Source organism: Rousettus aegyptiacus, unplaced genomic scaffold (genome assembly GCF_014176215.1).
Source record: "Rousettus aegyptiacus isolate mRouAeg1 unplaced genomic scaffold, mRouAeg1.p scaffold_m13_p_1, whole genome shotgun sequence".
Lineage (NCBI taxonomy): Eukaryota > Metazoa > Chordata > Mammalia > Chiroptera > Pteropodidae > Rousettus > Rousettus aegyptiacus.
The window spans coordinates 69,850,705-69,874,771 of record NW_023416284.1 but is presented as its reverse complement, the minus strand read 5'-3'; the positions used below and the strand labels follow the sequence as shown (position 1 = coordinate 69,874,771).

The 24,067-nt window shown below is 40.3% G+C and overlaps 1 long non-coding RNA gene and 1 pseudogene across 2 annotated transcripts; one reads left to right on the top strand and one right to left on the bottom strand.

The window, feature by feature from the left end:
* Positions 1-12,238: 12,238 nt before the first annotated feature.
* On the bottom strand, positions 12,239-22,261 carry LOC107501691. Of its 2 annotated transcripts, XR_004955693.1 has the most exons (4): positions 21,753-22,261; positions 16,508-16,585; positions 14,600-16,187; positions 12,239-14,493 (listed from the first exon to the last, which is right to left on the bottom strand). It is a non-coding gene; the product is annotated as an uncharacterized LOC107501691 (long non-coding RNA). The 2 variants fall into 2 exon arrangements; XR_001594837.2 differs by having other exon boundaries at positions 12,239-16,187.
* Positions 12,778-12,896, top strand: LOC118606894 (annotated as a pseudogene).
* Positions 22,262-24,067: the final 1,806 nt, after the last annotated feature.

Genomic DNA, 24,067 nt, shown 5'->3' with positions numbered 1-24,067 from the left:
GAGAATCTACTTCCAAGGTGGCTTACTTACATGGTGGGAAAGTCGGTGCTGGCTGTCGAGTGGGAGATCAGCTAGGGATGTCAGCGGGGGGCCTTGTTTCTTCTTCACACATGGCTGCTTGGGCTTCCTCCAGCATGGCGGCTAAGGTCCCAAAGGAAAGAGCTGGGAGCTGCCAGTCCTTTCAAAGCCAAGGCCCAGAACTGGCACATTGTTACTTCCACCGTGTTCTACAGGACAATTCAGTTACAAGCCCAGCCTTGATTCAGTGGGAGGAATGACAAACAGTGAAAGAAGCCAGTGTGGTGGGAGCACAATTGACTCGGGGTAGAGGAGGAAAGGGTCCTAGAACATAATGATGGGAGAAAAATTTTGTAAGACTCTATTGGCCATGTGAAGGATTTTGAATTTCACTCCAAGTATAATAAGAAACTCTGGCTTCTTTTTGGATCCTTCATCTTATCTCAACTGTAATGGAAGACTAAGAAAACTAGGTACTCAGGGGATTTCAGTTTGGTTTATAGAGCAAATAAGCTGCAAAAGAGATGCATTTAATTTGGGCATCTAATGAATAAAGGGCATTAAGATGCTGACATCCTCAAATATAAACTTGCCTCAAATTTCATTTGTTGATGAGTGACCCATGTAACACACCAAGCTTTCAAGATGCAGGAACAATATAAATATCCTTCACCAGGTCCTATATCAAGTACTGCCACATCACCTTCACAAGGAGAAATGACTGCTGCTTTTTTTCTTGTCTACCCACCACCTTTAAATGTTAGACTCCTGAAAACCAAAATTCAACAGCGTTTCAGTTTGTCCCCTCTCTATATTTCGAATATCCCTTTGATGTCAGCGAGCTCGACTCTGCCCAGGCAACTGAACCACTAGATCCAACATGACTACCCAGTGTCTTGGTGTTCTTGTGGTTAGAAAACTGGGTCCACTTGCATCAATTAGAGTCATTATATGATGAACAATGGGCTAAGGAGAGCTTTCCTTTGCTGATAGAGACCTATAGTTCTCTGTATGCCAATGGCTCTATCTGGTATGACAGCATGGAGATTGTAATGATGCTACTAAGTACATATTAAATACCTCTGTGCTGAGGAGCTAAGGACATTGAGATAAGTTAGATGCAACCCAAGTTCTTGGGATGCTAAGTATACTGACAAGAATTACCCATAAATATATCTTCTCAATACAATGTATGAAACGTAGTGATAGAGGCATTCAAAAAATATAACTACATCACAGAAATATAAAACCTAGCTCAGCTTTTAGTGGTGGTGGTAAGGCAGGAGAAATTTCCTGGAGCTGATCTGGGGCTTGAATTTGGAAAGAGGAGTGGGAGTTGGCAAAAGTTTTTCAGACAGAAAGAACACTGTGAAGGAGGCTCACTAGTGTGAGGCATGTGTGTGTTTTGAAGCAGGGAATGCACAACAAGGCAACATTATGAAATATAACTTTAACACAGATTGCGGCAAGAGACTGAAAGAGGGCAGATCACAAAGGGCTGTGTCTGCTATGTTGAGGAATTTAGCATTTATTCTGTAACCATCATTGATTTTTAAAGAGGAGGGATGACTGGATCAGATTTGTAATTTAGATGAATTTTTCCAGTAAAAATATAAAAAGATAATATTGGGGCAAGATTGAAGGAAGGGACCCAGTAAGAAGTATTTACCCAATTTAAGAGAAATAATGATCTATCTATGACAATGGTAACGGGAGTGAAACACATGATTCAAATCTAAGAAGCATTTATGAGGTTTAATTACCAGTATTTAGCAATAGATTTGATGTAAGAAGAGAAGGAGAAAATTAGGAGACTCCAGAACTTGGGAAAATGAGTGAAAAGGTGAATCTAGACAAGCATGCTGAATCTGAGGTATCTAGAGGCATTTCAAATTGGAGATGGCCAGCCTTCATTTGGATATATGAGTTCGAGGTTGAAAGTAGACATTAAAGCTGGAAGAATACGGTGTGTGTTCTCATTGCATAGGAGACAAATAGTGCATGTGGCTGAGAGTCTCTAGATTTGGAAAAATAATGAACACGGCATGGAATCCTGGAGCTCATCAATTCTTAAGGGAGGCCAAGAGGAGAAACGGTCATAGACAAAGCAGAAGAATCTACACAATGTGGTGTAATTAAAGCCAAGGAATTCAAGATTCAAGTAGGTGACTGGGATGATTGACAGAATCAAGTAGAACAATCTATTTGGCTAATTAATTAACTTAAAAAGTGGCCGTTGGATTTATGGTCTGATGGAATTAGAAACCAGATTATAAAGGCTGAATAATAAGTGTGAGGCAGAGACATTAAAGCAAAAAAGAGTAGAACAGACAAGAAGTTTGGCTGTGAAGAAAAGGGAAGCGGGGGGGGGGGGGGAGGGGGAGACAATTGAATTTTTGTTTGTTTTTAGTTTTGTTTCTGGAGGATGAGGAAATATCTCTAATGAGATGAGGGAAATTAGCCAACAGAGATAGGGGAAATTATGATACAAGATTCAGAAACGATATGAGGAGTTGGAATCAAGGGGTAGTAGGCTTGACCCTTGGAAGAGGCACCTTATCTTCTGAGGCTGAAGGAAGAATGGATTCAGTCCTACTCAGACAGGAAGTTGAGGAAGTTCATATATGGTGATATCCCACCCCTAGTATTTTCTGAGCCCAAAGCAAGAGGACAAACATGCTCACATATCTATCTCTGAATATTTCAAAATTATACATCAAGCCAAAAAACCAGTTAAATATGTTCAATAATAGGATATACATGTTCAATGGATAGAGTAATCCTATCTTGGCAGATAAACCTTTTTTAAAACTTGGGAAGCCAAATTCTAATTTAGGATCTTGAAATCCTCAGAGTTCCATCCTGAAACATAGAGGCGTGGGGGAGCCACAGGCAGCTCATGACCCAATTCTTCTCTCCTTCTACTACTGGCCCCATGATATACCACAGAAGACCTGACAAGTACACGTGTGGACACCACACCCGTATGCCCAGGCTCTGTTCATATCCCTCTGCAAGCAGCTGCCCCTTGGCCACTCCTTGGCTTAGAGATGCATATACAGTGAGTTCATTCATCTTTGGGAGAAAGGATTTGGGGAAGAGACCCATGCAGGCCATGGAAACAGGCTCATGACAGTCTGTACAGAGAATTCTGCAGTCCTGAGAACTTACAGCATGTGGGATGTGTATCCAGGAAAGTGAGGTATAAGCTCTGGGTGGGCATGTCCCCTGAGTTCCCACACACTTCTTACCCTATAGGGAGGAGCCCAGATGGCAGGGACCAGAATGGTGCTCTCTAAAGCACAGGACACCTATATAATTTTATTAACCAATGTCATCCCAATAAATGTAACTTAAAAACAAGATAGAAATAAAGAACAGGACAGGGGGCCCCTTCTTTTCTGGACAAAGAGGTGAAACAGTATGTTTGCCTCCATTTTCTTGATGAAACACAAAAACATGCTAAGGTTATCTGCTGAGACTGAAGTTGTGTGGGGATCCACCTGAGGAACTCAATGCTACTTTGTGGGTTTGGTTCTTTTTGCTCTTGGAAAACGTAGTACACAAGCATTTGGCTGTGAGAACTTCTCTCAGCTGGAAGTAAAACAACACAACAGGCAAGCAAATGTGGCTTGGAATCACTGAGGTACAAATTGCAGGCATGTCTTGATAGATCGTTTTTTTTTTCTCCTCACTGCCCACTTGAATGAACCCATAAAGTTTGCTTTATGATGAAAGCATAGACTGGAAGGGGAAAAAAAGATGCATCGCAAATCCCGCTTTAAAGCCAGAGGGCTATTAAACCTGATTTCAGCTCAGGAGTCCCCAGCAGTGCTGAAGCAGATCACCTTCAGCAAGAGATCTGTTCATCATAACGGCTGCAGAGAGGGTCTCCTCTCCTGCTTTAAAGGCAAGTCTGAGCTCAGATGACTGGGAAGGCCAACAGAGACAGAGGCCAACAGAGGGCATGATGTCCAGAGAGTACTTAAAAAGAATTTACAACAATATTAATTTTCTTTCAAAGAAAATGCAATGTTTCAAAAAGGAAGAAAATAGCATGCATTAATGGCTAAACTCATATTATACAAGTAAAAATTTTTTTCAGAATGCTATTTTAAGAGTAGCATTTATCTTATCTCTCTATATATTATACCTAAACATTGATCAAATAGTGCTTTTTTAAATAGTAAGCTTCTAAAGACCTGTTCTATTTTTCTATAATGGCTGCTGAAATCTTATTATGTGCATTTTATTGCTATGAAAACAAAAATATGGAGCAGTTAAATGACTACCCAGTGAACAAGTGGCAGAATTGGAAATAGCACCCAATATTTTATCATGCCTATTAAATCATACGTCTCGCTAACATCAAGGTGCTTCTTTCCACACTAATCTACTCTATATTCATGGCTGCTGCAGTCCTATGTGGTGGCCTTGGAAATCTACAATCAGTCAGCCTTAGCTATATATTAGATTCTGTTAAATAATTTCATTATGAGAGTAAGGAAAATAGAACTTAAAACTTTTTCTTTGAGGACAAAAGAACTTGTAACATGTCATCTAATATGCCATGTATCAGTAAAAGGGAGATTTGGCTTAGGAAAGAGATGGCAAGGAAAATGTTCAAGAAGGTTTAATGTATAATGGATTCATAAAAATAGCTTTATATTATATTAAATATCTCTTTTGTCTAAACACCCTCCCCCACTTTATCCTCTTTCATATCAATTATTATTGACTACCTTACATTTAGGTTTATATAGGCACATTTTATTCTCCCTACTAAATTCTAAAGGCAATGATTGTGTGTCCTCCACAGTGCATAACAATGCCTGGCTTGTGGTAGCTGCCCCCAAAAGATATTGCTAAACAACAACCACAAAAATGAATAGTTTGGATTATATCACTAGCCTTTCGAGATGGATGTACGGCAAGACCATGCCTAGCTATTAGCTAAATCCTAACACTCTCATCAAGGACAGAGCACTGGAGGGGATGAATTGTAGCTCTAAACCAACAGCCATTCTCACGCTTAGAAGCACAAACCAAATAAAGGATTGTGCATTAGAGAAAGGCTGCCGTTGGGGTAAAAAACAAAACAAAACAAAACAAAATAGATACAAATCCCTCATTTAGTTTCTGCTCTGGCTGCAAGGAGGAGGATACATATGTTTCTCATCAGGCCAAAAAGACTGCCTAGATAAGAAATAAAATTCTTAAGTGAAAGATATTTATTTCAACTGAATGGGGAACTCCTTTACGATGAATTTATAGTCAGGGAAAATATTTTTATTGTGAAGTAAAAGGAAAGTCCTAAATCATTTTGCACACCTGAAGAAAAGAAGTCAATAACAGTATTTCAATGTGTGTTATATCTAAACTAAACTACAAAAGTAGCTTTTTACCATTGCATGCAAATGATGTCTGGAAAATAGCCTAGTTTACATAATTGCACAGCTGTGGGCAGTCTGGCTTCCAAAATTCAGGATGCATCTTGATAGCATGTGTCAGACCCATAAAAGGGTTAATTTTGAAAACAGCCACTTTCATATACAGATGGAGACAGAGTGGCATCATCAATGTTTAATCAATCAATAGGCATTTATTCCTATGATATAAAGTTTACATTATCCTCCATCTGGAGCGAGTTGAGGAATAAGGAAGGGAATCTGTCAAAATCAAAATTACTTCTTGTTAGCTGCGCCCCTGTAATTTCAGTTCAGCTTAGTACATGTTAATCTTTTTTATGACTTAAATAAAGCAATAGAAAGTGATTATACTTTAACCCTCTTGCGAATTTCTCAAACACTTTAATCTAAACCCAACAATTTAGACCATGCTCTGGGATGAGCTGTCAGATCTCTGTCTCATAACATGATTAAATAATTGGCCAGTTACTTTGTAGGTTCCATTTCTTTATTGATTCTGCTCAATCTGTAGTTCTAGATTTCTCAGTCCCTCTCTTTCTGTAACAATTCTGCTCTCTGTTTTAATTTTGAAGTCTATGAGTCAATGTTATAGAACACATGAGTATGGACTATAGGTTCAGATAGATCCACACTTAAATTCCAATTCCATGGCATTGCCTGGTGAGTCCCTAAAAAATATGCCAAGCTCTCTAAGACACAGTTTCTGTATCTGTAAAATGGTCATGCTAATACCTACCTCATAAAGTCGTGATGAAGATGAAATGGAATAGCATATATGAAATGCCTGGCACATATATACCACTTAATTCATGCCAGTGTCTTCTCTACCCTCAGATGGGATCATTTGTTTTCTCTACATGTAGAATAGTGTTTTGTTAGTGTTGTTGTTTGTTTCATTCGCTAGACCGAGGCTTATTAATTCACATGGTCAAAGCACAGTGTAGAGGAAGCAAATTTGTGTCTTTTATTTCTGAAAAGACAAATTGGCAAAAATGAAAAAAAAGCCAAGCATATAAATATGTGTATTTGATCATCAGGGAGTAAGATTATTATTATGCTAATATATTATTTATTATTATATAAGTTTGATTATTACTACTACTGGGATATGAGTAGGGGTATATCGGTAAAAGTTCATTCCTTCCTGGCAGGGTAAATAATACAGAGGAAGGCACATTGCCTAAATGTATGTTATGTAGAACATGTGTGCTATTCTCCATCATGTCTTATCTCTTAAATTTTCTCAGTAAAAAAAAAAAAAAAATGAGTGGACAGGAAGCTTCCTCCTTCATAAACTCTTACCGTGCCACTAGAATTTCCTCATTCATGCATATAGTATTAAAGATTCCCAAAAGAAGTTCTGCCGAGCCGTCTGTACTGTCAGTAACAATCACCTTTTATGTACAGAAAACCTTCAGGTAGAAAATAGAGAGCTGCTATCATTGTGTTTAAGACTCCAGATCAACATTGGAAGTTTAAAGTAATACAGGGACCTAGTTCTCACTGCAGTAATTTCTGTTTATTTTAGGGCTATACAGGCAGCCATGGAAATACAGCATAAAATCAGTAGGTACTAATGAATAATGAATAAAAGTTTACTCCCAAACCAGGCCATCAAATGGAAAGTCTACCCGATTTCACAATCCAAATCATTGTTCACCCACTTGTTCTGCTTCTTGCTCTCTGTGTGTCCTACTTTTTCTGTTCACAGGCTGCTAAACCACTAAGCAAATCTATCACCATAACAAGTTCAATCTGCTTCTCGAGTCTACGCTAGACTTTGCATCACAATAAAAAAAAAATTCTTCTATATACTTTAAACTAATTTTTTTAAAAAAAGAAAATAAAAATAAATTCTTCTACAGTGAGTATCTAGAGCTCAGATTCTGAATATTCGGCAGTTCCTATGTTGTAAGAGTCCCACAAGGTTCTCCACTGGGCGTGCTCCTCAAGTCAAACCTGAGGAGGTGAAGCAGCAGTGGTTCGATTTTGAACGGGCCCTTCTGAGAGGTACAAAGACTGGACAAAGTATAGCCAATGACCAATCACCAGGACAGAGATTGCAAGAAACATCTCATTTCCTCATTTTTCTCTAAATCAATCTAAGTCAAATTCTAAGATCCAGCCCCTGAAGAAGAGAAAAGTCAGTTTCAGTCATTATGGGAGTTTCTCACCCTTAAGCCACACCAAGTTCCCTGGATCTCAAGGAGCACTAAATCTCAGAGAGGCTCCACTGGACATGAGACACTGGGGGATGCAGAATATCCCCAGGGTCCCCAGGGTCCCAGCCCTTTGGGACATAGCAGCTCACTTGCTTCTACTACATTCATGGGACTCAGAAAATCTGACAAACTGGAAGACCCCTCCCTCCAAGTCGAGCAGGACTTCATCCCCTATAAGCACACATGCTCCTCCCTTGGGTGGCTGCCACTGGGGATCCATGTTCACCACTACTGATGAAACTCATCAACGGCCAATCTCTTCCCAGTCCTAGGTAGAGAGAAGATCTGGCACTTCCCCTCTCAATGCTCTCAAAGCACTTCTAGCTCTTCCTTCCTAATCTTGCCTGAGCTTAGACTTTCACAAAAATAAGAAAGAACTTCTGTTTTTGAGGCAAGAGAGGGCAAACCTTACATTTCTGTTAGAAAAGGAAAGAGTGGAAATGACTTTGAGAAGGTAGCAAAACTGAAATCGCAGAAAGCTATCCTGTCCTATTGGTCTCATAAACAAGTGGGAGTCAAGAGCTGGCCTTGACTTCTTGGCCTGGGAGCTGTGTAGGACCAACTATCCCTAACAGAGAAATCATAGGAGCCACAGCTCCCTGGATATTGGCTAAGAGTGAGAACTGAAAAACAATCATGGGTGTTTCAGGGCAGTGCCCCTGTACATTTTCCCACCCATCCCTCCTGAAGGGATTCTGGGTAGAGGTACACATGGGTTGGGGTAGGGTAGGAGTAGAGTAAATAAAATAAGGACGATGAAAAGAGTTGTAATGCCCAAAACATGGCAGGAACCTTCAAACACAAAACTATCCTACTTTTGCACCTAAAATCCAACTGCATGTTTGGAAAGAGGTCACCCCATTAGTGGTCAAAGGGAGGACCCCAGATCGATGCCAGCAGGGGACACCAAGGAGGAAGAGAAAAGGTCAGTCACAGAATAGTGTCACTACCCAGAGGCAGTTTAAAGGGGCCTTTAGAACCAAGCAGCACAAAAGAAATCATATTTACTCGGGGCTGCTCATAGCCCTACAATGGACATACAATGGACAAATGGCCAGGAAATACCACTGGAGCAAGAGGACTGGTGAGGCAAACATGCCCAACACTAAGAAACTGTTGGGGAACTGCAGGCTTCCACGACCAAGGACCCTGCTGTGGGAGGAGGTTCCAGAGGAGTCCACATCTGCTACCATTTACCACTGCAGACAGAGACTCCTGACTGTAGCCTGTCAGTCTGGTATTGCCAAGAAAACTTTAGTTACACTTTCAAACACAAGTAAAAATCTCTTAATACTATTAGAAAACAGTTAATCTTCTTAAATGACAAGGTATCTCCGTCTGGTGCCTGTGTGATTTGACTGAGATTGAACTTAAGCAAATGTTTATGGGAACAGGAAACAACGATTAATAAATTCATTAATTCAATTACAGCACAGGGTAGGTCCTCAATAAATGTTTGTTGTTATTGCAGCCGCTGATAATTAAAATTCTGTTTCTAGATGGGTTGTGATGTATAATCATTTCATAACTATCTAAGTCCTTATGCCTTGATGAGAACTATCATTGTGTGTAAATATTGACTAAGGCTGAGCCTCACACACGCCATTGAAATTCAAGTTTTTAATCTCCTACTAACCAACAGTAATGAACTAAGCTGGGACCTCAGTCCAAACAAACAACTGCTTGTGTTGATGGTGGAAGTGCAGGCATGCTCCTGAGTCAATACATCTAGTCATTTTTCCGTATTCTACAGGCAATCTGTGCTTATCTGACAGAAATTCTGAATGAGAATTCTCATATTTCTTCATCGTTCAGCAACTTTGGGTTTGCTAACGGTGAAGGTCCCCTCCCTGATTCAGTCTCCACAAAGTACCAGGAGGAACTTGGGAGGCCAAGAGCACCTGGAAGGTTCAAAGGGCCTGTGGCTCTCCCAACGCCATGCACTGGGATTTCCCCAGAAGTAAAGAGGAGTAGCTTTTTCTTTAGGAGACTATGTTGTCCTTAGAATGGCCCAAAAAATTGTTTTTCTGATTATCAGCCAAAACTGGTTAAGAAGTAGAGTGCTTAGCTGAGTTTGGTTCCTGTCAGGTATTCATCCACATATCTTCCTAATTTTCATCAGTGAGTTAAAGATTGAACGGATATAGAAATGGGACTTCTTTAGACATTTCCCTCTGCCACACCCCACACGCCCCACTACCACCACCACCACCACACATACTCACACAGAAATCCTTTAATGATTTATCAGGTAAAGATGATCTAAAGGACACTATTTATAAGGGAATTAGAATAAATCAGGAAGCAACTTTAAAAACGAGTCAACCCAAATCTAAACACCTATTTTGCCACAAGTTATCCTTAAATATCATCTACACCACACAAATCAGGCTGAGTTGTTCACACCAACAGGACTACCTGAAACAAGATGTGGCATTTCCTGAGTAGAACTTGGAGAAAATGGTCTCTTATAGGCCTTGGAGGGGTAATAGATATTAATGTGCTTTCTCTCCTGCATTTCTATATATGTACCTTCTCTCATTTGCAAGTATCTATTGAAGGACAGGGGTAGGGTAGAAAGCATTAAGATTATTCCAAGAGAAATTCACAGAGAAATAAAGTGTTTGTATTTAGCTTCAGGCATTGAAAATTGAAAAACAACAGTTTGAAGGGCAAACATTGTAGAGAGATGGAGAGGGAAAGGAAATTTTCTAAATTCCTTCAATATATAAGTAACCAAGTCAGAAGGATCTTGGATTTTTTTTTTTTCCATAGCATAAAGATTCTTTTTCTGCTTATGACTGTTAGGCCATCACGCTTGTTGCCCTAAAATAGAAAGAGGGTATGCCATAGAGGAAGACATATAGATGGAAGATTCTGAGACTTTAAGCAGAGTACAGAGGAGGGTTTTCTAGGAGGGGATCATAGGAAGAGTTGAGAGTCCAGGAAACCAAATTCCAACATCAAGCTTCTCATGGCCCATTTCTTATCCTTAGGGTGGGGTAGAACTTTTGTAATATCTAGAAAGGTATAGGAGATCTAGCAAACTCTGGGCTAGTGGCATGTTCCTAGGGTGTATCTGGGAGTGGCAACAAGCCCTCCCCCAGCCTGGGGGATGGGACAACCTCATCAGTGGAAATGGTTGATATGTCTTCTGACGTCCCCCTTCCCAGCAGTGTACATGAGGACTCTAGAGGAACTTTGTGCCTTGAACAAGGATGCAAAAAGGGCCAGCACCAGCTGGGTTAGGGTAACAAAGCTCTCAGGTTGATCCTTTAATAAACAGGACAAAGGGTCCAAACCAGTGGTAGGTGCAGGTGCATCAGCACCCCAAATGCTGGATCTAACCAGCCATGCCTCCATGTTCACCAAACTGGAGCAGGAAATACCAGCCACTTTGTCTTAAAAGACAGTAGTGATACAAATGACCTCACCCCCAGGATGTCACACAGCATCTGAAGGCAGAGCAGAGCCAGGGATGGAAACTCTGAGAGACCCAAAGAGGCAGAGGCTAACCTATGCATCAGACTAGGTTAATGGAATTTTACCAAAATGTGTGGCCCTCTGCCCTTCCCCTCAACTACCCAGCAGATAGGGGCTAGTGGCAAGATAAGAACAATAAAGAGGTCGTGTTTTCTTTGGGCACAAGAGTATAACATGAGTGAATTTGCAACTTGGGTCCAGTCACTTCAGGAAAAGTCTAAACCGGCTGAATGTATAGGTGAAAAATTCTGAGCCTTAGGAAAAGTTGATATTACTAATTTTAAAACATAAAATTTCATCCTTTAAAACTGTTATTTTGTATTGTGATATTGGTTTTATACTATATTACATGTTTATAGATAACCTATAAAATGTTATCTTTAAAATTTTTTCAGGTTGATGAGCGTATGTGGAAGCACATTTTGTGTCCTCCTCCCTCATACCTAATGTTTGGTCACCCCATACATGCACTGTTTCTGGGGCAGATCAAAAGAGCTCTCCTCCTCCCCCCAGGAATAAAACAGGAAAGGACTTTACTGGTCATGTGATAAGGCAGGGTCGGGGAGAGGAGGAAGAACTCAGGGGTCTGTGGGTGAGGGGATGAAGAAAGAGAATATTCTCAGGATGAGAAGTCTTCTCCCAAGGTCCAAGGGAGAGGGAGCTGCAGGAAGAAAGAGTGAAGGCTCCTTTATGTGGCATGAGGAACAGATAGAGCCTTTTGAACAGGTTCAAGAAGCCACTTCCTATTCTTTGGCCAAGGGAAATTATGGATCGCACTAGGGACACTTGAGCCAGAGGTGAGGATATACACTACATCCTCTTAAAAGCCGTGTGTCTATGCATGTGTGTGTGTGTGAGAGAGAGAGGGGGGGAGGGAAGAGAGAGAGAGAGAGAGAGAGAGAGGAGAGAGAGAGAGAGAGAGAGAGAGAGAGAGAGAGAGAGAGAGAAAACCATAATTTGGTTAGAAAGATGTTTATTTCCTGGGAAAGTACGTACTGCCCCTTGTCCAACATTAAAGGAAGGCAAGGACATGAGGTTACAAAACACAAAGAATCACTGCAAATGCATTTTTAAATATTAATCTTATTCTTTTATTATAATTTGGAGCAATTACCATAGCTAAATAACATTTAACTCCAACTTTCTTTCTTAATCAGGAAAAAAGTATATGACATAAATATTTTCAGTCAGAGACTAAAGTAATAACAGTTTCAAAGTTACTTTAAACCAGACTCATTTGTGTGCAGGTACGCTTTCTAAAAATTGAAATACATTGAAAAATGAGGGAAGATGGGATAAGGGGAAGGTAGAGAATAACATATCCATTTCCAATTCCTGGAGTAGTATTCCCCCACTCGATAGTGAGACCTTGAACTGCATGCAGGATTCTGGTGGTCTGTTGCTTTATCCCAAAGAAATGTCGTTGTTATTGTTGTTTTTCCCACTCTCTTTCATCTTGCTCCTGAATCTCTCCAGTATGGACAAACATTAAGAGGTAAGTGAGCCACTAAATGGAGTAAAGAATTATCATTGCAAAGAATTATCTTGAGGTTCACTGGAGTTTTCAGAAAGTAAGATATATGAGTGAGAATCTGATTTAACTGCCATAAATGTAAATAGCTCTTATCTATGGCCATGCTACCCTGAACGAGCCTGATCCTGTCTGACCTCAGGAGTTAAGCAGGGTCTGGCTTGGTTAATACTTGGATGGGAGACCACCTAGGAAGGCCAGGTGCTATAGACATAAACAACTTTTTAAAAAATAAGGGATTGTAAACTGACAAGGTCCTTGAAATCTGTGAGGTCAACCAAGGGTTGCCTCGTCTAAAAAAAAAAAAAAATGTAAGTGGCTTTTCACGCAGATCCCCTTCCAAAAAGCACCCCGTTTCTGGGGGATGGGGTAGAGTAGGAAGACTAACCATCTAAAATTGTCACCCTGAATATCTTGGCAATTTAAATAAGAGAGGGTGGGGGGAATATTCAACATTCTTCTCTTTAATCTGGCGAGAAAAGCGGAAGTATGGGACTATGCGTCTTGTGCTATGCCTTTGAAAAGAGAACAAAACACAATGTCAGGAGATAAATTGTCATTTTCTGAAGCTACTGTTTTCTTACAAATTCTCAAGGAAATGTTGCCACCTTCTGGACAAAAGTGCAATAAGCAGTCACCACAACTTTGACATCCAGCCTATTTATAAACTCATTTACGTGGGTTAGTTAAGAAGAATTTTGCTTTGGCTTTCTTTTCTGTCATTGTGCCTGCACAACATTGATATGCTAAAAAAAAAAAAATCAAGTCACCATAAAGGCACTAATCATATGCATAATAGAACAGAAAGCCCATTTCACCAATTAAGCAGATTCTTCAAAGCAGGAATAATCAATCACACTGACAAAGTTTACCAGATTTTTAAATTTCATTCTCAGACTTAACTCTTACAAGGCTTGAAGGGAGGTTGGCATATTCTCAACCATGTTTTCTCTTTACTTTTTTAAAATTAATATTGAATATGCTTTTGAAAATAAGTCCAAGTTTGTCTAGCTAAATGGTCTTGAATTTGATTTTTTAAATATATTTTGATATTTTAAAGTCATCAGTAATACCTTGAGCATATAAATGCAATGGCAGCACATACATCCTGATTCATTATAAAATGTTTATAACCTCTTTACCTGTTTAGTATGCCCTTTGCACACTATCAAACCTATTTTCAATAAATAAGGTAATTAATATGACTGTGTTCATTTATTTGAACAGCTATGTATTTGTCCCTCTAAAGAAAAATAAATAGCAAAGAAGGAACCACACCGGCACACTGAACCAGGACATTCCACCCCAACAAAAACCTGGAGGTCATCTTTCTGATGTTTTTGCCTGATGTTTATGTCTCTAACACGGAGAATCTGCAAGTGTAGAAAGCTTATTTCTCGGCTGCATGAGCACCACCTGGAGGACCCTCATGCTCGCTCTTCTGGGCCCTCTAAATGTGTAAGCTTCTGCAGAAGCCCAATGTCTCACTTCATTCATTAATAGGAGGGGCACCATTTCTCTGAGAACCTCTCTTCATTACTGTGAGGACATGGTTGATGGTGATTGACAACCCTGTCCACCTGTGTCAGTGCTGGCCCTATTTATAGAGTGGAAAACGCTGTGGGGAGGCCTAATCTTACTCATTGCAGCTCGTCCCAAAAGCTGCTGGTGAACTGTTCTCTCGCGCTTGGGCCAGGTGGCCAGGAGCCCTGTCACCCCATCTGACAGTGGCAACTCTGTGCTGGACCGCTACTTCAGTTTCTCCTACACTCATCCTCTGGCTGGAGACGCAGCAAATTCCTCGGCATCGCTGCAAATGAGGTAGGTGAGAGGGAAGGAGGGGAAGCAAATGTCTGTGAACAACTGACAGTTTTTGTCATCCACAAGACATTACCTGAGTATACATCACATATTACCTGCGAGGCCAGGAATCAGATTGGATGTCAGGACAGGTCCCTGGGGAATGGTAGGATGATGTCACAGAGAGGGAGACTCAGGTGCCGACTACCTCCATCTAAATCTCAAATCACAAGCTGCAGTGCTGACTTTAAAAACACAACCTGAAAGGCCGAGTAGCACCCTTTCAGTGACACAGCATCGTGTGGGAGGGTACTTGAGTGACTGCAAAGCAAAGCATAAAAAAAAAATGAAAGGGGAAATAGGAGAAAAAAACGTGTGTTCTTCTTAGAAACCTTCTTGTTTTGAATTGGGAAGTCCCCGATGTAGAAATGTCTTTGGCGCTGATGATAATCTGGGCCTGCAAGTGTTGAATTGATTCGCTGTCCTGCAGACACCCAGGGGCTGAATATCCAGGAACAAATGCATTAATCATGGTAGAGCATGCGTGCCAACTGCATAAAGACTGCTGCTCCCAGCAGTGAGGAGAGAGTGGACCTTTCTGCAGACCGCACGCCCTGAAGTAGCTCTCTAAAGTCTTATTACTGAACGTGTGTGTGTGGGAAGGGGCGGGGGGGAGGGGGGAAAGGGTTGTATCTGAGTTTCTCTGAAACACACATTTAGAAATAAATGTACTTACATTTAGCCTTATGTTTGGAAAAAAAAAAAAAAAAGGAGGTTAGAATCTTTGGACAAGAGTCCTTACAGATGTAACAAACACACAGTCACACACACGCACGCACACACATGCACACACACACAAAAGCTTTCAGGGAGAAACAAAATAATGTTTAGCAATTACGGTCCACAGCTGCTGCAGTTTCAATGTGCGCGTGCTACACAGGTGCGGCCATTATAACAATGAATAGCACACATTAAAGGTACCATCCATAGGGGTAATAATACTAGGGTTGAAAAGGTATTTTCATTTGCAGCCTGATGTTAGGCAGAAAATAAAATAAGGCGTTTCACAGCCAGCCTGATGGCTCAGCTGCCACATGGGAGGCACAAGCCTGAGATTAATCTAGGACTCTTATGCGTGCATCTAACAGTGGGAATCTGGCGATGGTTACCTGGAGAGATCACCAAATCTCTTCCTGTTCTAAAACAAGCTTCTTACTGGGGAAACTGAGGCACTCTGAAATTTCTAGAGTCAGCAGCATCAGCCAATATACCATTAATCCCTGCCTAGCAACCCTTACTCCTTGGATACTAGAAATATTATTGGGGGGAAAAATACAGAGGAAGCATCCCAGTGGATGGGCAGTTGAGTGGTTCCCACAGGGGAGGAAGCCTAGGAGAGCATCCCTCCTACCTAGGCCTTGTCTCTGGGCAGTGCCATCACTTCGCTCAACCCCCCATCGCAGAAATGATCTTCCCGGGGCCCAGTTGTGAAAGCTTGGCCCTAAACGCAACACAGCCATCCTGCTTTGCTCACCTCTTGCTTTAAAAGCCCAGCAGTGGATAAGCATAGACTCTCATTACGTTCATTTGCCAGAACTTTCAAATCACTAACCTTCAATCTCAGTGGCAAACTTATCTTCAGGCAACCAAGACATCGTGCAGATTGAAAGTTGAAAGAAGCTGAGGGAGTGAGGAGAGCCTGGGCTGGTGACAAGACAGTGAGCTTTAGAATCAGAAGACAGGAGACCAGATCTCAGTGCTACCACACACCAGCATCGTGACCTTGAGCAAACTACTTATTCTCTGAACCTCTGCGAAATGGGGATAATAGCATCTGCTGCAGAGGGTTGTGTTGACGTTCCAATGAAACCAAGTATATGAAAATGCTAACACCAAGCCTGGAACGCAGTAGGTAATAAGTAGTAGAGGTTATTTGAGTAGCTTCCATTTATCCATATTCATTTTCCTGAGTGGATCTGTGAATAACCTTTAATGGTTCTAGGCAAGAAAATAGAATTTCATACCAGGAAAGGAGAAAAAGTAGGCTACACGTATTTCTCAGTACCATAGTCAGCTTCAGACCAAACACTCCAAGCAGACTGCTAGAAAAAAAAAAAAAAACATTAGGCTCAGCAGAATAACTGTTTTCATATTGTCTGCTTTTAATAAGGGTAAAAGGAAACAAAACAAATATTGTGTGTTGTTTAGGTGAATTTAAAAGCGGAGGTCCATCAGACCCAGGTGAGTGTTGGCCTGGCTGCTGTGGACCAGGCATGCTTTCCAAGGGCCCAGGTGAAAGCCACCCACAGCTTGGAAGTCTGGAAGCTCACTGGCTTGGCACCGAGAGGCACAGGGGTGTAGGGGCATGCAGCCCTCGCCAGGCTGAAAGCTGTCCGAGTGATATGGGATAGGCCCCAGTTTACTAAGGAAGGAGGGAACGCAGCCCTTTTTAGAGCCCTTAAAAGTGAGAGGAGGATTAAAATTAATTTGAAACTTCCCAGGAAGCCTGCATAATGAAAACAAAACTCAATTGCAGTGCTGGCTGGCACACTCTGGATCTGGAAGAGCTCACAGAGTAGAGCTCTAGGTAGTTTGAAGGCTGCTGGGGGGATAAACAAAACTATAGTGGCGATGATGGTAATGGTAACGGTGATAGAAAAAAAATAAGTCCTAGTCAAGTTCTCATGGGCCACAGATCCCTGAGGCACTTTCATAGTATCTCCATTTGTTCATTCAACAAAACTTGTTGACCATGTAGTAAGAACTAGCATTGTCCTAAATCTATTAATAGGACATCAGACCTCATGTTTAAGAAGCTGATAACCTGGAAGCAGAGACAGGCATATCAACACAATGTTAAGATTGTATCTTAAAGTATTTGTGAGAGGAAGAAAGGTGTGCCATGAGAACACTTAAGAGGGGTACCTAATTCAGACTCAGGGTTCAGGAGTAGTTTTTAAGAGGAGCTAATACCTGGACTGAAATTAGACAAGAAAAAGAGGTATAGATTGCAGAATGCACAGAGGCCGATGGGTAAGAATACAAGTTACTCTGCAAACTCATAACTGAAGGTTGGAATATGAAGGAGACAGTGGAGAGACTAGGATGGCAGCAGTTGGTCCAGCCCTGTATGCTGTGTGTACTAAGGAGGAATGAGGAGTGAGAGGAGACCTTTGAACCAAAGTCATTATAGATAAAATACACATAGTAGTAGCCAGACTTCAAGGTGGCCTCCACCTCCTGGTATAGTCCCTACCCATACTGTGCCAGACTTGGTCTGTGTGATCAATAGAATGTGCCAGAAGTGACGATATATCACTTCTGAGATTAAGCTATGCAGGACGTTGCCTCATTGCTTTCTCGGGTCACTCACTCCGGTGTCAAACAGCTGCCTTAAAGCAACCCTGTGAAGATCCCTCCATGACAATAAGCTGAGGACTTGTGAGTGAAATCCTTCAGCCCCAGTCAGCCTTGAGTCAACAGCAGCTCTGGCTCATATCTTGGCTGCAACCTCATGAGAGACCTGGAGCCAGAACCCCCAGCTAAGGTGTGTTTCTGACCCTCAGAAACTGTGTGAGATAGCAAATGTTTGTTGTTTTAAGCTGCTATGTTTCGGGCTAATTTGTTACACAGTAACAAATAACTTCTACACCTAATAACATGGAAAAAACATATCTGCATAACATATGAAAAAGCAAGTTATAAAGAATAACATGTTTAATATAATCTTTTTTATATATTACAAACCAGTGTACTTATAATGATAAAATGTTTTATTAATCTTTATATCAAATGAACCATAAAAGTAATTTTCTAAATCTAAAATTCCATGGAAATGTTAATGAAGGTTTCTAAATAACACGAAAAGCAGATCACCAGAGACTTTTTAAAATTACAGGCTGATTCTTTGTAGTGTCATTAAGCCACAGAGAAGGCCTGCTTTCCCCCTGTGCAGTGCCTCAGTTGCCCGTGGAAGGCCCAACTGTGACTGGGAGCAGAAAGGAAGGACAGGATCGATACCCAGAAAGGTTCAGGAAGTTAGAAAGGGCTGAGCTGGCAAAGAAGGAAACTACCTGCCCAAGGATTCTCGACATTGGGAGAAAGGCAGCCCTTTCCTGCTGGCCTCAGCAAGGTGAGCCGAAAGTCCCAGTGGGTATAAAAACATGTTTTCAGGTAAACTGTCACAAGAATGCCTCAAGGTGGGTCTTGAATATCACTCAGAAGCTATGTTAGCCTGCTTGTCCAATCATGTTGGACACCACAGCTATCAATTACATTAACTAAGTTTCTTAACACCTTTTCTCCTAAGCACTTTTGTCATATATTAAAGATTTTGTATCTATTATGAAAGTGATGTTTAAGGTCATACCAATACCAACTTTTCTTTTTCCTTTATTTTTTTTTATTTTTATTTTTTATTTTTCTGGGAAGCAAGAGGCTCTTAAAGTAATGTTTGAGAAACTCCTTACCAATGCCTCTGAATGATGATGTCCTGGTCTCAGGGCATCAGGTCATTACCAAATCCTCAATCTACTGAGAATGGAACAAAGCATTCTCAGTGGGGTGGGAGGCTGCGTGGCCCAAACAAATGTAGAACAGTGAACCCCCTTCTGGTCTCTTCATTGAATTCATCTGTAGACACCAAGTCTGATGGGGCTTTTGAGTGTGATTATGAATGACAATGTCCAGAAAGGAGAAAAGGTGAAGAGGACATAGTTATACAATATTAAGGAAATCACAGAAATACATGGCAGATTTTATTACAGCTTTTCTAGTTATTGTGCTTAGAACAGAGCCACATTTACTAAATTAACTTTGAATCAATCAGTCCTCAACTTGAATAAGCATTTGCCCTAAAGACCAGGTGCACCCAACCCATTGTGTTTAGATTTACAGATACCTGCCTAATCCTTTTCCACGAATAGAATCCTATTTTCTGGATGTAACGATGGCATTTATTTTTACTTATGATAGAGATATTATTCATCTCAGACCATGCTCTACTGCCTTCTCCAGGGTATTGGGAAAGCCCTCTGTCCCTGCAAGTCAAAGTACATACTCATCAAATTCTTGTTTTCTTAAATGGAGATGTTTCTCTTAGATCTTTCCCTACACAGGGTTGATGTCCTTCATAAAATAGTACAAACATTGTGAAACATAGCTAAACACACAAAACTTCAGTAACAACTTAAGCAACCACTACTGTCAACACAAAAGATGACTCAATAAGAGAAAAAAGATCTTAGCTATGACAGTTTATAGTGGGTATTGATTGATTTAATAATCACTTCAGTGAAAAAAAATGTATTTTTCATATATACACGATTGTAATTTTCTCTAAGATACACACCATCACTTGCATACACAATTAATTTCATGTCACTCAAAACTAGTGATAGGAGAACTTTTTATCCAAGTGTGGATAGACTTCCACACTTTAGTCATTTTAGAAATGCCTGAAGATATTAATATATCTTGGAATGATTCTGTTAAATAATTTAGAAAAGGGAAAAATTTGCTGCATTCCATACACAGGCTAGTGGTGGAAGCTGACATCTGTCAAATGGCTTTGATGTCATTTAGTAGTGATCATGTTTGTGATATACAGAGAGGTTTTTCACTGGGTTTCATTACTTTAAAAACTGTATTCCATTGAAAAAAGCAGCATGCTTACAGTACATCGTAATGTTTCTGTTGCCTACTCCTTTATTTTCTTTGTATGGCTATGCAGTTCTCTCTATTATTGATAGGGATGTTTGAGATAAACCACACCTATATACTCTGTATAACCTGATGTGACATTAGTGCTACTAGAATTCTTTTTCTAAAGATCTACTTTGAAAGAGATTTAACTCGGTAGTGAAAATCATCAGTCTAAAGGACTTAATTGGAATGAGCAAATTCTTTGCTTTCTTGACTTGCTAGCCATTTCTGGAAAGAAATGTGCAAATTGACCTTGGGGCTGTTGATGTGAAGGGCGGGGCCTTCTTACACTGTTTAGTTTCAAAAGCTTCCTGAGCCCTCTTGGCTATGCTATAACTTTTGCCAATGGCCAATTTAACCAAGTTCTCAGGACTTATTTTTTGCCTCCTTGTTGTAAGGTCTATGCAGGTTATTAAATTTTCGGCTTACACTGTTTATCAAAATCCTTTTGACAAAGCAAATGTAGCAACAGGCTGACCCTTTCCAGACTAGAGGAGCCACTAGGAATGTGACACTGCTTCTTGGTGGGTTGGGACAAACTCTGTCTAATTTTGATACAATTTTAAAATACTTTTAAAAAGATAATAGAATGAAAAATGAGTTTACCTGTAAACTCTGACTAGTCCCACATCCTTGCTCAGAGGAAACTACTATTATTAGTTCCTCTTTCAAAACAGTTTCTTTATACCTGTACAACCAGCAGATTTATTTTCCTTCCCTTTTTTTAACACAGAGTTAGCTTATTATGTATCTTGTTACGAACCTTGCAGTTTTCGCCAATTTATCTCAAAGAGCTTTTCATATCAGTGTGTAGAAAACATTCTCATTCTTTTTTTAATAACTGTATAATATTTTGTTGTATGGATATGCCAGAATTTTTTCAATCCCTAATGACAGACATCTGGTTTGTTTCTAATCTTTTACTACTACAAACATTAATGCAATGAATATTTCATATACATAGAATTTCACATATGTGCAAATTTATCTAGAGTAACTCTCAAAAATACAATTGCTGGATCAAAAGGGAAAATGCATTCATAAATGGTTATAGATATGGTTAAATTGTCCATAGAGGTTATATGAATTTACACTCCCACCAGCAGTGCTTACAATTAGAGAAGCCACTTTTGAGAGCTAAGGACAAAGAGAAAATGGAAAATCATGGAATAAATTGCATTTCATTTGGAAAAGTATTTGCTACAGACATTAAATGCTAAGTAACCTTTTGTTCAACAATTTTATTTAATGTTGACTATGTTCTTATCAGTGCTTGCTACAGATGAGATGCAATAGAAAATATAAAAAAAGGTCTTATTCCTCAGACAACTTATAATGTGGTAGGGATAGAAAGATACATATAGAAACCTATTAATAACTGCAAACTCTGATTTAGTGGCAGAAAGAGTGACAAAGACAGTGAGTGATGGACAGTTACTATACAGGACTGTATTAGTTAGAAAGCCATCCTGAAAGAGATGAGACTTGACAAAACAGAAGGTAAGGTAGACGAGGGGGAGGGATGGATAGCATAAATAGGGAAACAGCCTAAACCAATGTACTCACCTCCAGGAAGTTCTCTCTGACCTTCAGACCTCTTTCAGCCCACACATTTTAAATTATCTAGAAGCTTCTCAAAGTTAATCATTGAGTCTTATTCATCACCACATAGTTTTAGGAACATTCCAGGTTATCAACATATATTTACTATCCAGCACTATAACCCCTGGTAACTGTCCGAGTGCCTGGCATGCAGTAGGAAGTCAATGTTTGTCCAACTGCAGCACTAGATTCAGCAAGGGCAGAGGAATTGAGATGTTTGTCACTGGTTTCTAGAACCATGTCACAGTCATAACTAAAGTTTGGAGTTAGCTATCTCCAAATAACACACCAAAATTCAATAATATCAGTCAGTTGGCAAGACTTCAAGACATTGCTTGCCATTGTTGCAACATCTTTTTCCTCTCCCTCTTCCCGCCAAAATGCAAAAATTTCAAGTACCTTCATAGATCATTGGACAAACATAATTCCCCATGATATGAAAATTTGTTAATTATAATAGCGGTGGTCCCTGTTTTACCAAATACATGGAGAAGACTGTTTTTTTGTTCTATTCATCATTCCTATGAAATTATAAACTGTTACTGACTTTTTTTTACAAGGCACTCACCTTCTAGAACTACATGAAGCTTGGTAGCTTCCCATTCAGTCTTTATTTTTAATACTGCTTCTGCCTTGAGAGTCATTGAAAGCTGCTTAAAACAGTCCAAATCTTACCTTTTCACTTAATTACAATCTTGCAAATGCTTCGGTGGTTTCAGAACCCGGTTTTTCAGTTTTTGTTGTTGTGTTGTGAGCTTTGGCATTGTCAGCACTGGCAGCTGAGAGGCCCTGATTCACAATCCTGTGCTTTACTTGCCAAGTGTAGACATAACCCAAAAGCTAGAAGAACTCAAAGGGAGGGGGGCTGGTCCTCTGGCATTGTGTGCTTTGCAGAGAGGAAATGAGTACTCATGAGGCCAGCTTCTTCCCCTCACCCTATCTCCTGAATGCAGTTTTCCCAATAATTTAATAACATTCACAGGGATATTAGATTAATTGGATTTTAATTCCAAATGACTGTGAAAGCAGAGAAATGAGTCACCAGCTCATACTAATGAGAAGATCTATTAAGGGCTCTTCTCTGATAGACACATACAGCAGGGTTATAAATATTTCATATCCAATTAATTGAATTTTGCCCCCTATATATGACACTGCCCTGAAACATCAATCAAACAGGACCAGAGGAAGAACAGAGGAAAGGAAAAAAACTAAGAGCTTCTTTGGAATAGCAACTACATAACTACTGGCCTTCCCCTCCCTTCCTGCCCCTCAAACGCTTCCCCAACCCAGAGAACCCCTGCCATTTGCACAGGGCCTGCAGAGAGGAGCTGGAAGCATTTATACCAACTGCAGCTGGTTCCATACGGCAGGGAAATTAATGTTAATTAATCAGACAGCAGTTTTATACAGGGCTGTGTGCAGAAGGTTATTTGAGTCCTGCTGCAAATAGATTTATAGGTGTAATTGCCATGTTGAATGACCCTCCGTAAATAGGCTCATTAAACTGGCCATCAGTCAAAAAGTCTAATTGAAGCCATGCAGTAGCCTGCAATCGGGAACATGTGGCTCTTGATAAACAGAGCTTGCCCATGGCAGCCCACACTCTGGGAGATTTAGATAGGGCTGCTGGCCGTCCTTCAGGTGGCCCCAGCTTCTCCTGCCTCCTCCAGTTCATTATATCCGAGGGAGGGTAAGAACAAGCTTCCTGCCCAGCTTTGCCCTCTTCCTCTCTCTTGGCTCCAAGAGAGCCCATGGAAATCTGCTATGGCAAGTACAGAGTGAAAACCCTATGAATGGGAGATGAATAGAATTTTCTGAGAGGCGTGAGTGATCTCACTGCCTTGTGCTCCATTATCTTACCAATGCGGTCATAGCTGGGCAGAGACAAGTGGCTGGGCGTGCACAGGCCCCATCCCTGTGCATCCCGCAGCCATTTACAAACTCCTTGGCAAGTTCCTATTCTCTTATCTTTATATTCCCATACTCCTATATACAAAGAATAAATACAAATTATTTTTCCCTATAATGTGGCAAAAATAGCAAGCTATGGTTATAGTTGGGAGTCTGAAAGCTTTTTGGGGTGAACTGTGTGCATTTAACTCCTCCTTGTTGATGTTTATTACAGTATTTTCCATAACAGTAAAAAATTAGAAGCAAGCTAAATGTCCATCAACAGGCATCTGGGTATTTAAATTGATATTTATAAACAATGAAATACAAAGCAAATATTAAAAATGACTTTTAGGGAGATTCATATTTATTAATCCAGAAAACTA